General features: G+C 50.5%; 1 protein-coding gene across 3 annotated transcripts in view; it reads right to left on the bottom strand.

The window, feature by feature from the left end:
- Window positions 1-15,464, bottom strand: part of LOC148453489 (uncharacterized) — a 49,695-nt gene that overhangs the window by 30,263 nt on the left and 3,968 nt on the right. The window contains exon 1 of one of the 3 annotated variants that reach the window (XM_088462058.1): window positions 4,959-5,122. The exons of the other annotated variants lie outside the window; for them this stretch is intronic. The gene's annotated coding sequence lies outside the window, so the exon portion shown is untranslated. Of the gene's footprint in view, window positions 1-4,958; window positions 5,123-15,464 lie in introns of those variants that run through there. 3 annotated transcript variants of the gene reach the window in all.

Raw genomic sequence — 15,464 nt, 5'->3', positions numbered from 1 at the left:
GTTTAAATGTATATTTTGTAGAGAAAATGCACTTATTGAATATATGTCTGTATAAGACATGACCAGCCTCTGTGTCTGCAGATACTAGATGCTGATTGTGATTCCCTTAGCAGGAGGTGTGATGAATAGGGTGACTGGAAGTTCTCTGTGTGAAGGTGTGAATGGTGTCATATAGCCAAACACTACATGTACAGAACTTCCTTTGAAAAGACAATTTGTTTTTAAGAACCTTTTGGATGTCACTGAATGTGTTAAGGTTGGAAATGCCAAAGTGATTGATAAGGATGAATGTCATTTACTATTTCCTGTGAAATGTTATACCAACATTATAGGAGACAGTATAATGTATGATAAATCAGTTTGTGTTGGTGGATTAGGAAGGAGGATATTGAGAGACTCCTTTGAAATGTAATATGTTGTTAATTTATGTTTTCTGAGAGAGCCTGATTGGCTAGAAGGAACACAGGGTGGATTTGCCCCCCTGTGATGTTGTGTGTAAGAATGACATAAAAAGAGGGACTGTGAGCCCTGTATGTGTACAACTCTGTAACTTCTGTGTGGAGGAGAAGAGCTGCTGATAAGATTCCTGTATGTGGTACATCTTTGGGAATCCTTTGTGGAGAATTGCTGTTTGATTCTGTGTGATATTCCCCTTCAGACGGAAGGGAGGGTCTTCTTTAAGACTTTGAGCAATAAACATCTTGCCTGACTTCAATTGTATCTCAATCCTGCGACCAAAAGAATTGCGCCAAACGCTATTCCGTTCTCCGGCTGTTCTGGGTAAGAGCTCCGTGTCTCCAAGTTCAAGCCCTCTGCCAAGCTACCGTGCAGACCTGGTCCATTGCGAGGGATCAGGAGGGAACAGCCGACACCAATCAGGGGGTGTGTCCGCAGCTAATCAAACGCATACGCAGCAGAAGCGGTTCCAGGCACCAGCGGTAGGAGCCTGTGTACTGAAAAAGCTGTTCCAAACGCCGATGGTAGAGTTTGGTGGTGCCAGCATAGTTACACACCCACGATGCAGTGGGCAAAGTCAGTGACAGGCGGTCACTAACGGTGAGTGGGAGTCCAAAAGCACTAACCCGTGACCAGGGACAGCCTAGGCGAAAGGCGTCCGGTCACAGTAGGTATGCATCCTAAATGTCCAGTGATACCATGTAATCCCCAGGTTCCATAGCCAGTATGATGGATCGCAAGCTTTCCATCCTGAACCTCGGCACTCTGAGGAACTTGTTCAGAGATTGGAGGTTGAGGATAGACCGATGAGAGCCATCCGGTTTCTGAACCAGAAAGAAAGTAGAATAATAACCAGCCCCTCGCTGAGATAGTGGAACTGGTACAATTACCCCTGCCTGCAGCAAGGACTGTATGGCTTTCTGGATCTGCAAGGCCTTGGTTTTGTCTGAAGGAGGGCCTGTGCAGAAAAACTGGTGGGGAGGCCTTCGAAGGAATGAGAGGGCATACCCCTGAGAGACCACTTCTCTTACCAAAGCATCCTTGGTGGTTTGACACCAGCACTGGGCGAATTGAAAACGTCGGCCTCCCAGTCTGGGGTCCCCCAGAGGGAGGCCCACCCAGTCAGGCTGCGGGTTTATCCTCCTGCTTGGAGGTCGGGCATCTTGTGCTCCAGGCTTGTTTCTTAGGCTTGGCAGTTTTCTTGGCAGCGGACTTCCTAGGGAAGGACTGCCCTTTGGCTTTTCCTTGAGGAAAAAAAGGACCTAAAAGGAGGAGCTTCGAGACTTTGCAGGAGCAGATGCTGAGGGCAGAAATGCAGATTTTGATTTGGCTAATGTTGTCCAGGTCTGGACCAAACAAAATCTCCCCATTATAGGGTAAGGCCTCCAGGCCCTTCTTAGAATGGGCATCTGCGCTCCAATAGCGTAGCCACAGGGAATGGCGAGCAGACACGGCCGCTGCCGAGACCCTGGAGGTCAGTAGACTACATCCAGAGTGGCCTCACCAACATATGCAGCCGCATCCCTAATATGGCCGACCAGTGACACCTGATCCTCTGGAACTTCCAAGAAGTCCTCAAGTGTATCAGCCCAACTCTCTAAAGCCTTAACTACCCAGAAGATAGCCATGGATGGGCGGGCAACAGCTCCTGAAAGAGTATATAGAATTTAGGCAAGTTTCTACCATGCTATCCGTAGAATCCTTTAAGGAAAAAATGGAAGGCATAGGTAATGCTGCACTCTTTATTAGTCGTGTAACGTGTGAATCCACCGTAGGGAGGCTCATTGTAAGAAGTGGGAAACATGAGGTCAAAAGCTTCTGAGGTTGATAACTTTTACCAGGCGATTGCCTGGCCTCAGCCATGTGATCCACCAGCTGATCTGATAGGGGGAACACTGCCGAAGACACCTTTATCTGTTTAATCAGAGGCTGTTTGGATTTAGGGGCTGGTTCATCATCCTCTATAACCAATGCGGATCTGACTGCACGCACCAAGGCAGGAATATTAATTCTGGACTTTGGCCTCCGCCTCTTGCTGAGAGTAGTCGGGGTTAGAGGCATCAGCCACCTCTCCATCATCAGATGACATCTCAGACTCTGACAGCTGTGTGGATTGAGATGACAGAACAGGACGCTCAGCTGGTCGTACAGGTTTCTCACTCTGCAACATGGTCTGAATGGCCACAGAGGTCGTAGCCAGACTCTGTACTGAGGTAGAGAACACATCCACCCATGGTGGAGGTCCACCCGGTAGTTATCCCACTGTGGGAATGACCACCTGCTGTGGTACAGGAGGGGTCTGCATAATCAGTGGTAGTCCCTGTGAGTGAGGGACGGGCTGTTGTGGTACCCCCATAGGAGGAAACACAGCCCGGACCGCCAGGCGGTCCACAATGGAGGCCAGCATTTGAGAAAAAAATGCCCAAGGGGGCTCCTGTACTGATGTCAAGGGGGACCGAGGCACCTGGCGGGTTATATGCAAAATGGTGACCCAACTCCAGCCAGCCACCAACGAAACGGAGGTGCCTCTGGCTCGGGAGCGAGGTATAGGGAGAATGGACCCAATGCATCCTGGGAGCTGAAAAGCTTTAGCTGTGTGGTGCACGGATTGGTTCTCATCAGCTACAGCGCAAGGTCTCCCTATGGACCCTAAAGAAAAAAAGTAATGTTTTAATTATGTTAATTTTCTAATATCAATTATATCAATTCATTTATTACAAAAGAGTGCCCCACAAAGGAATCACTTGCTACACATTGGCCGAGTCCAATGGTGGGCTTTTCAGAGTACTTGGTATTCGATTCCAGGGAGCACCTCCAGCTACATACAAATCCAGGTAACTAATCATGGTTACAAAATATAGTTACATTATCATTTCCTGTGCAGGATATCATCTGTGTTTCTTGTTCGCCTGTAACATCTGCAGATAGGTAGATGCCAAAAGCCAGATTCTGAACTTAGTGGACATAACCCCCCATCCAGAAAGGATGTATGGGAAGAGGAAACATAGCAGGCTGTAATCACTGTGGGAAATACAAAGTGGGAGGCATTGTGGGGGCTGATAAGCGTCCACTAACTGCGTCATAACCCGAGACCAGGAGGACATTCAAGGTGACCCCTGAACAGGTGCTGGCGAGGTGGACTGTTGTGGTGTATAACGATCAGCACACAGTCCATCCTGTAAGAAATCCTGAGAGGCCTACTGCACAGAATTTACACGAAACCAGCACAGGGACAACAGTCTCATGGTTACCCTTGTCCAGAGACATGAGGAATATTTACAAGTAACCTACAACAAGTGTAGGGATAACAATGCAATATGACCCCCGTCACAGATAAAAATAAATGTGAAGCACTCTCTAACCCCAATACACCAGGTAGTTGGGGGTTTTGGAAAAAAACAAAAAGAAAACAAAAATCTTTATTTATTTTTTTCAGCAGAGTTAGCACAAGTCACATAAATACATACAATATATTTGCAAAAGGGTATTGAAATCAACTAGCTAAACACATAAGATTGGTAGGATCAACATGCATATAAATATATTTGCAAATGGGCACTAAATCGCAGTCACATTATTAGGATATAAGTGCAATGCAGACAAATATACCTACAAATTGGCACTGAAACAATTTATACAAGCAACAAATCTCCCCTCAGCAAACACTACATTACAGCTGAGCATCTCTAATTAATTAGGAGAGAGGGCATCTCAGTTTTCACAAGCAAATGAGAAGTACAATTTAACCTTTACCCACCTGGTAGTTGAGGGTTAAATGGAGCAATAACAGTGAAAGTTATATATGCTAAGCGTAATGAGAAACAGGGGTTCATGCAGGTTTTATTTATGACTGTCAGTTATAAGTATAAAGGTAACAATGCAATGTGATCACCATCACAAATATCTAGTGAATGTAAAGTACACAGAAAACCCCCAAACCCTGTCAGAGGGATGATGAGAAATAGCACTGATAGCTGTAACGGATAGGCTTTATAAAGGCAGTATTACACACAGCAGAACTAGCACAAGTCACATACAACGCATTTAACCAATATATTTGCAATAGGCTCTTAGTCAACTACAAAAAGCACAAAGCTTAGTAGGATATTGAGCTCTGTATAACCTGGCCACCAAAGGAGAGGTATACAGGGAGACTGACCAAACCTCCTGACATTCGCAGCTACAGTAGTGGTCTCTGGGTGTCTCATATACAAGGAGGTAGGAGCAACCCAGAAGCGTGAAAACCTCGCCTCTGGATCGGCGTCTGGGCTGAGGGAGGGGCTGCCGGGGAGAGCCTACCCCCCCTAGGCTGTATCAATCCACCGGGTGCACTGGCCTTTTACATGGCCGCCACCACTGTCCCTAGCGCCATATTTGTATGACCCTGGTGGTCTAGTGGGAGAAGCAGTCATCCCCGGTTCCCCACTATAGCAACCTCCTGCAGGGCTCCACTGCCGGCACAAACTGCCATGTGGTTACCCGCGAGTGGGCTACCACCTTACCTGCCTCTCCGTGTTCTCCGGTTGTAGTCCCTCGCTGAGCATCATCGCTAGACAAACTCCGCTGGCGCCTGCCAAAATCACCAATTCCCTCATTGGTGTTGCGGCACCGGTGGGGGTAGATGGAGCAGCAGCACAGGCATCTATTAGGATGCCTAGCGCTCTTTGCTCTGAGAAAAACAAAACAAAAACATAGCTTGGTACTGCCCGAGCAGTCCCCTGCCTAAAAAGGTGCATCTCTTACACCCCAAACAGAATACTGAGTGCCTGTAGCCAGGGGCGGGGTATATATGGAGGAGGACCCAGTGTATCCCGGGAGCTAAAGCTTGTAACTGTTTGGTGCCTGGATCACTCCAACCACATACAGCAAGGTAATTCCTGTGGACCCTATGGAACCCGAAGAAGAAAGTTATATGACAAAAAATGTAGCTTGAAATGTGCTGAAAATAATGGTTTTTATCCCAGCTTTCTATGACTTTCTGATATTGCATTTATCCCAAACGTCCGCAACAGTAAAAAATGTCATACGCCATGATACAAAAATGGCCGCCATCTTCATATGAAGGTAAATTAAAAAAAAGTAATGGGGGTTTCTGACTACTAACTTACAGGGGTCATCACACACAAAAATAAAAATGGCCAAGCAACCAAGCCTGGACCACTCCACATGGACTGACCCAGATGGTGTCCAGCCTCCATTATGAATGAGTACTAAACTATCACAATTTCTACTGTTACATAAACATGAGACTGATTCTCAAAATACATAAACCAAATATTCACATCCAAGATGAATATAAAGGAATATACATATTTTATTATTTTACTAAATATCGTAAGAATCTCCATTACAGTTATTGTGAATTGAATACATTGTAATAATAATAATACTATCAGCCTTGTGTTTATTAGGCAATGGGAAACTCCTGCGAGTAATAAACTTGGGCTGAAGAGAACAATATATGTTCGAATAATATTGAATATTATAAGTATTTCTGCCCCATTGGAGCTCACATTATAAATTCCCTATCACACCTGCGCATCTGGCACCATGTTAGTCAGAACAAACTAACAACTATTAGGAGGCTTATCTGGAGAACACCATGGAGATGATACAACTCCACACAGAAACCGCACCAGTCGCATGACCCCCAGCGCTGAAACAACAATACTAACCACTGTGTCAACACGCTCCACAATCTTATATCAGTATATATCATGATAATCACTGTACCACAAGTATCAACATTTATAAGACATTTACAATTTAAAACCCTTATGAACCATGAAAGAACTGTGTGAAACGCATCTGAAGCTGGAACCCAGGTGACAGGCACACATCACATCTCATTGCTGGGTGCTTCTGGCGGCGCCGACCACGGATGGATTTCATCAATACTTGGGGGAGCAATTCAATTGTTTTCACCAGAGTCTGGTGGTGCAGGGCACCCAACAAAGCCAATCTGCCCGCTTCCTGAGGAGGCTGGCAGTATTGTGCAATAAGTCCTGGCTTTAGGCGCCCAAACACTGGGGGACAGACAGCAGCAGTTGACAGTACTCCCATCCATGCTTCTCTGCACTACACACATAACAATGGGGGACACACAGCAGCAGATGACAGTACTTCCATCCATACTTCTCTGTACTACACACATAACAATGGGGGACACACAGCAGCAGATGACAGTACTTCCATCCATGCTTCTCTGTACTACACACATAACAATGGGGGACACACAGCAGCAGATGACAGTACTTCCATCCATACTGCTCTGTACTACACACATAACAATGGGGGACACACAGCAGCAGATGACAGTACTTCCATCCATGCTTCTCTGTACTACACACATAACAATGGGGGACACACAGCAGCAGATGACAGTACTTCCATCCATGCTTCTCTGTACTACACACATAACAATGGGGGACACACAGCAGCAGATGACAGTACTTCCATCCATGCTTCTCTGCACTACACACATAACAATGGGGGACACACAGCAGCAGATGACAGTACTTCCATCCATGCTTCTCTGTACTACACACATAACAATGGGGGACACACAGCAGCAGATGACAGTACTTCCATCCATACTTCTCTGACCTACACACATAACAATGGGGGACACACAGCAGCAGATGACAGTACTTCCATCCATGCTTCTCTGTACTACACACATAACAATGGGGGACACACAACAGCAGATGACAGTACTTCCATCCATGCTTCTCTGCACTACACACATAACAATGGGGGACACACAGCAGCAGATGACAGTACTTCCATCCATACTTCTCTGCACTACACACATAACAATGGGGGACACACAGCCGCAGATGACAGTACTTCCATCCATACTTCTCTGTACTACACACATAACAATGGGGGACACACAGCAGCAGATGACAGTACTCCCATCCATACTTCTCTGTACTACACACATAACAATGGGGGACACACAGCAGCAGATGACAGTACTTCCATCCATGCTTCTCTGTACTACACACATAACAATACAGTACTGGCATACACAGTGATACACCGCACAGTATAAACAGGGTTACACCGTACAGCACTCACAGGGTTACACCGCACATCACTGGCATACACAGTGATTAAAAAGGTTACACCGCACAGCACACACAGAGATACACGGTACAGCACTCACAGGGTTACACCGCAAAGCACCGGCATACACAGGGTTACACCGTACAGCATACACAGGGTTACACCGCATAGCACCGGCACACACCGGGATACAACGCACAGCATCGGCACACACAGGAATATAACGTGCAGCATATACAGGGTTACACTGTACTGCACTGGCACACAGGGTTACACCGCACAGCTTACACAGGGTTACACCGCACAGCATACACAGGGTTACACTGCACAGCACTGGCACACACAGGGTTACACCGCAAAACAGACAGAGGGTTACACCGCACAGCACTGACATACACAGGGTTACACCGCACAGCATACACAGGGTTACACAGGGATACACCGCACAGCATACACAGGGTTACACCGCACAGCAGACACCGGGTTACACCGCACAGCACTAGCACATACAGGGTTGCACCGCAAAGCAGACACAGGGTTACACCACACAGCACTGGAACACACAGGGTTGCACCGGCACAAACAGGGCTACACCGCACAGCACCGGCACATACAGTGGTACACGGCACAGCACCGGCATACACAGAGTTACACGGCACAGCACAGGCATACACAGGGTTACACCACACAGCACAGGCACACACAGGGTTACACGGCACAGCACCGGCACACACTTAGGGATACACCGCACATCACTGGCACACACAGGGTTACACCGCACAGCATACACAGGGTTACAACGTACAGCACTGGCACACACAGGGTTGCACCGCACAGCATCGGCACACATAGGGTTACACCGTACAGCACTGGCACACATAGGGTTAAACCGCACAGCATACACAGGGTTACACAGCACAGCACACACAGGGTTACAGAGCACACAGGGTTACACAGCACAGCGCACACAGGGTTACAGCGCACAAAGGGTTACACGGCACAGCACACACAGGGTTACACCGTACAGCACCACCATACCCAGGGTTATACCGCACAGCACACACAAGATTACACCGCACAGCACATACAGGGTTACACTGTACACCACTGGCATACACAGGGATACACCGTACAGCACATCATACACAGGGTTACACCGCACAGCATACACAGGGTTAAACTGTACAGCACCGGCATACACAGGGTTACACTGCCCAGCACACACAGGGTTACACCGCACAGCACCACCATACCCAGGGTTAAACCGCACAGCACACACAAGATTACACCGCACAGCACATACAGGGTTACACCGCACAGCACTGGCATACACAAGGTTACACCGCACAGGACACACCGCACAGAACTGGCACACACAGGGTTACACCGCACAGCACTGGCATACACAGGGTTACACCGCACAGCACACACAGGACACACCGCACAGAACTGGCACACACAGGGTTACACCGCACAGCACTGGCATACACAAGGTTACACCGCACAGCACGGGCATAAATAGGGTTACACAGCACAGCACTGGCATACACAGGGTTACACAGCACTGGCACACACAGGGTTACACTGTACAGCACTGGCATACCCAGGGTTACACCGCACAGCACACACAGGGTTACACAGCACAGCACTGGCATACCCAGGGTTACACCGCACAGCACACACAGGGTTACACAGCACACACATACACAGGATTACACGGCACAGCACACACAGGGTTACACCGCGCAGCACACACAGGGTTACACCACACAGCACACACAGGGTTACACCGTACAGCACACACAGGGTTACACCGCACAGCACCGGCACACACAGGGTTACACCGCACAGCACACACTGGGTTACACGGTACAGCACCGGCATACACAGGATTACACGGTACAGCACTGGCATACACAGGGTTACACCGCACAGCACTGGCATACACAGGGTTACACTGCACAGCACACACAGGGTTACACCGTACAGCACAGCATACAAAGGGACACACCGCACAGCACGCACAGGGTTACACCGCACAGTATCGGCACACACACAGGGTTACACCGCACAGAACTGGCATACACAGGGTTACACCGCACAGCACACACAGGGTTACACAGCACCACCATCAACAGGGTTACACCGTACAGCACTGGCACATACAGGGTTACACCGCACAGCACACACAGGATTACACCGTACAGCATACACAGGGTTACACCGCATAGCACCGGCACACACCGGGATACAACGCACAGCATCGGCACACACAGGAATATAACGTGCAGCATATACAGGGTTACACTGTACTGCACTGGCACACAGGGTTACACCGCACAGCTTACAGAGGGTTACACCGCACAGCATACACAGGGTTACACTGCACAGCACTGGCACACACAGGGTTACACCGCAAAACAGACAGAGGGTTACACCGCACAGCACTGACATACACAGGGTTACACCGCACAGCATACACAGGGTTACACAGGGATACACCGCACAGCATACACAGGGTTACACCGCACAGCAGACACCGGGTTACACCGCACAGCACTAGCACATACAGGGTTGCACCGCAAAGCAGACACAGGGTTACACCGCACAGCACTGGAACACACAGGGTTGCACCGGCACAAACAGGGCTACACCGCACAGCACCGGCACATACAGTGGTACACGGCACAGCACCGGCATACACAGAGTTACACGGCACAGCACGGGCATACACAGGGTTACACCACACAGCACAGGCACACACAGGGTTACACGGCACAGCACCGGCACACACTTAGGGATACACCGCACATCACTGGCACACACAGGGTTACACCGCACAGCATACACAGGGTTACAACGTACAGCACTGGCACACACAGGGTTGCACCGCACAGCATCGGCACACATAGGGTTACACCGTACAGCACTGGCACACATAGGGTTAAACCGCACAGCATACACAGGGTTACACAGCACAGCACACACAGGGTTACAGAGCACACAGGGTTACACAGCACAGCGCACACAGGGTTACAGCGCACAAAGGGTTACACGGCACAGGCATACACGGCACAGCACACACAGGGTTACACCGTACAGCACCACCATACCCAGGGTTATACCGCACAGCACACACAAGATTACACCGCACAGCACATACAGGGTTACACTGTACACCACTGGCATACACAGGGATACACCGTACAGCACATCATACACAGGGTTACACCGCACAGCATACACAGGGTTAAACTGTACAGCACCGGCATACACAGGGTTACACTGCACAGCACACACAGGGTTACACCGCACAGCACCACCATACCCAGGGTTAAACCGCACAGCACACACAAGATTACACCGCACAGCACATACAGGGTTACACCGCACAGCACTGGCATACACAGGGTTACACCGCACAGGACACACCGCACAGAACTGGCACACACAGGGTTACACCGCACAGCACTGGCATACACAGGGTTACACCGCACAGCACACACAGGACACACCGCACAGAACTGGCACACACAGGGTTACACCGCACAGCACTGGCATACACAAGGTTACACCGCACAGCACGGGCATAAATAGGGTTACACAGCACAGCACTGGCATACACAGGGTTACACAGCACTGGCACACACAGGGTTACACTGTACAGCACTGGCATACCCAGGGTTACACCGCACAGCACACACAGGGTTACACAGCACAGCAATGGCATACCCAGGGTTACACCGCACAGCACACACAGGGTTACACAGCACACACATACACAGGATTACACGGCACAGCACACACAGGGTTACACCGCGCAGCACACACAGGGTTACACCACACAGCACACACAGGGTTACACCGCACAGCACCGGCACACACAGGGTTACACCGCACAGCACACACTGGGTTACACGGTACAGCACCGGCATACACAGGATTACACGGTACAGCACTGGCATACACAGGGTTACACCGCACAGCACTGGCATACACAGGGTTACACTGCACAGCACACACAGGGTTACACCGTACAGCACAGCATACAAAGGGACACACCGCACAGCACGCACAGGGTTACACCGCACAGTATCGGCACACACACAGGGTTACACCGCACAGAACTGGCATACACAGGGTTACACCGCACAGCACACACAGGGTTACACAGCACCACCATCAACAGGGTTACACCGTACAGCACTGGCACATACAGGGTTACACCGCACAGCACACACAGGGTTACAACGTACAGAACTGGCACAGCACTGGCACACACAGGGTTACACCACACAGCGCTGGCATACACAGGGTTACACAGCACAGCACTGACATACCCAGGGTTACACCGCACAGCACACACAGGGTTACACAGCACACACATACACAGGATTACACGGCACGGCAAACACAGGCTTACACCGCACAGCACACACAAGGTTACACCGTACAGCACACACAGGGTTACACCGCACAGTACCGGCACACACAGCGTTACACCGTACAGCACCAGCACAAACAGGGTTACACCGCACAGCACCACCACACACAGGGTTAAACCGCACAGCACACACAGGATTACACCGCACAGCACCACCACACACAGGGTTAAACCGCACAGCACACACAGGGTTACACAGCACAGCATACACAGTGTTACACCGCACAGCACACACAGGGTTACACCGTACAGAACTGGCACAGCACTGGCTTACACAGGGTTACACTGCACACCATACATAGGGTTACACCGCACAGCACTGGCATACACAGGGTTCCACCGGAACACACAGGGTTACACCACACTGCACTGGCACACACAGGGTTACACCGCACAGCACACACAGGGTTACACAGCACCACCATCAACAGGGTTACACCGTACAGCACTGGCACATACAGGGTTACACCGCACAGCACACACAGGGTTACAACGTACAGAACTGGCACAGCACTGGCACACACAGGGTTACACCACACAGCGCTGGCATACACAGGGTTACACAGCACAGCACTGACATACCCAGGGTTACACCGCACAGCACACACAGGGTTACACAGCACACACATACACAGGATTACACGGCACGGCAAACACAGGCTTACACCGCACAGCACACACAAGGTTACACCGTACAGCACACACAGGGTTACACCGCACAGTACCGGCACACACAGCGTTACACCGTACAGCACCAGCACAAACAGGGTTACACCGCACAGCACCACCACACACAGGGTTAAACCGCACAGCACACACAGGGTTACACAGCACAGTATACACAGTGTTACACAGCACAGCATACACAGGGTTACACCGCACAGCACACACAGGGTTACACCGTACAGAACTGGCACAGCACTGGCTTACACAGGGTTACACTGCACACCATACATAGGGTTACACCGCACAGCACTGGCATACACAGGGTTCCACCGGAACACACAGGGTTACACCACACTGCACTGGCACACACAGGGTTACACCGCACAGCACACAGAGGGTTACACCGCACAGCACTTGCATACACAGGGTTACACCACACAGCACTGGCATACACAGGGTTACACCGCACAGCATACAGAGGGTTACACCTCAAAGCACTGGCATACACAGGTTTACACCGCACAGCACACACAGGGTTACACCGCACAGCACTGGCATACACAGGGTTACACTGCACACCATACATTGGGTTACACCGCACAGCACTGGCATACACAGGGTTACACCGCACAGCATACAGAGGGTTACACCTCAAAGCACTGGCATACACAGGTTTACACCGCACAGCACACACAGGGTTACACCACACAGCACTGGCATACATAGGGTTACACCGCATAGCACTGGCACACACAGGGTTACACAGCACTGGCACACACAGGGTTACACCGCACAGCACTGGCATACACAGGGTTACACCGCACAGCACACACAGGGTTACACCGCACAGCACTGGCATACACAGGGTTACACGGCACAGCAGTGGCATACACAGGGTTACACCACACAGAATACAGAGGGTTACACCGCACAGCACTGGCATACACCGCGCAGCACACACAGGGTTACACAGCACTGGCATACACAGGGTTACACCGCACAGCACTGGCACACACATGATTACACCCCACAGCATACACAGGGTTACACCCCACAGCATACACAGGGTTACACCCCACAGCACTGGCACACACGGTTATACCGCACAGCACTGGCATACATAGGGTTACACCGCAGAGCACCGGCACACACAGGGTTACACAGCACAGCACCGGCACACACAGGGCTACACCATACAGCACTGGCACAAACAGGGTTACACCGCACAGCACACACAGGGTTACACAGCACTGGCATACACAGGGTTACACAGCACACCATACATAGGGTTACACCGCACAGCACTGGCATACACAGGGTTACACCGCACAGCACACACAGGGTTACACCGCACAGCACTTGCATACACAGGGTTACACCACACAGCACACACAGGGTTACATCACACAGCACTAGCATATACAGGGTTACACCGCACAGCATACAGAGGGTTACACCGCACAGCACTGGCATACACAGGGTTACACTGCACACCATACATAGGGTTACACCGCACAGCACTGGCATACACAGGGTTCCACCGGAACACACAGGGTTACACCACACTGCACTGGCACACACAGGGTTACACCGCACAGCACACACAGGGTTACACAGCACCACCATCAACAGGGTTACACCGTACAGCACTGGCACATACAGGGTTACACCGCACAGCACACACAGGGTTACAACGTACAGAACTGGCACAGCACTGGCACACACAGGGTTACACCACACAGCGCTGGCATACACAGGGTTATACAGCACAGCACTGACATACCCAGGGTTACACCGCACAGCACACACAGGGTTACACAGCACACACATACACAGGATTACACGGCACGGCAAACACAGGCTTACACCGCACAGCACACACAAGGTTACACCGTACAGCACACACAGGGTTACACCGCACAGTACCGGCACACACAGCATTACACCGTACAGCACCAGCACAAACAGGGTTACACCGCACAGCACCACCACACACAGGGTTAAACCGCACAGCACACACAGGGTTACACAGCACAGCATACACAGTGTTACACAGCACAGCATACACAGGGTTACACCGCACAGCACACACAGGGTTACACCGTACAGAACTGGCACAGCACTGGCTTACACAGGGTTACACTGCACACCATACATAGGGTTACACCGCACAGCACTGGCATACACAGGGTTCCACCGGAACACACAGGGTTACACCACACTGCACTGGCACACACAGGGTTACACCGCACAGCACACAGAGGGTTACACCGCACAGCACTTGCATACACAGGGTTACACCACACAGCACTGGCATACACAGGGTTACACCGCACAGCATACAGAGGGTTACACCTCAAAGCACTGGCATACACAGGTTTACACCGCACAGCACACACAGGGTTACACCGCACAGCACTGGCATACACAGGGTTACACTGCACACCATACATTGGGTTACACCGCACAGCACTGGCATACACAGGGTTACACCGCACAGCATACAGAGGGTTACACCTCAAAGCACTGGCATACACAGGTTTACACCGCACAGCACACACAGGGTTACACCACACAGCACTGGCATACATAGGGTTACACCGCATAGCACTGGCACACACAGGGTTACACAGCACTGGCACACACAGGGTTACACCGCACAGCACTGGCATACACAGGGTTACACCGCACAGCACACACAGGGTTACACCGCACAGCACTGGCATACACAGGGTTACACCGCACAGCACTGGCATACACAGGGTTACACCACACAGAATACAGAGGGTTACACCGCACAGCACTGGCATACACCGCGCAGCACACA

The sequence above is a fragment of the Taudactylus pleione genome, unplaced genomic scaffold (genome assembly GCF_031769625.1).
Source record: "Taudactylus pleione unplaced genomic scaffold, aTauple2 ptg001142l, whole genome shotgun sequence".
Taxonomy (NCBI): Eukaryota; Metazoa; Chordata; class Amphibia; order Anura; family Myobatrachidae; genus Taudactylus; species Taudactylus pleione.
This window is presented reverse-complemented; position numbering and strand designations above follow the sequence as displayed.